Below are 423 nucleotides of genomic sequence, written 5' to 3' on the forward strand. Positions count from 1 at the left end.
CCCTCCGCCCCCGGGAACACCTCCGCGCCCCGGGCCCCGCCCCTCCGGCTGCGGCCCCGCCCTCTCCGACCCTCTGTGACGTCGGGATCCTCGTCCCGGCTCCGCTCCCCCACCCGCGGGGTGTCCCCCCCCGCCCCGTGCCCCGCCCCCGCCGCACCTCCGCTCCCTCGCCGTCGCCGCGCCACGCCTCTGCCCAGCTGCCTCCAGCGTGCTAGAGCGCTGCTCTGGGCCATGGTCCTTTTCGGTCCGCACAACGCCCTTGGCACGGAGGTGCAATCCTGATTCCCACCCTCCCTCGCTAAGATAGAAAACGGCAATTGGGAAGGTTAAGCGTGAATCTCAGTGCAGCGTGGCTAGTGAGTGAGAAGCCCGCGCTGCAGCCCAGCTGCTCCGGAGTTCATGCTCTAACCGCTGTGCTTCCCA

Source organism: Cervus canadensis, chromosome 30, assembly GCF_019320065.1.
Source record: "Cervus canadensis isolate Bull #8, Minnesota chromosome 30, ASM1932006v1, whole genome shotgun sequence".
NCBI classification, from domain to species: domain Eukaryota; kingdom Metazoa; phylum Chordata; class Mammalia; order Artiodactyla; family Cervidae; genus Cervus; species Cervus canadensis.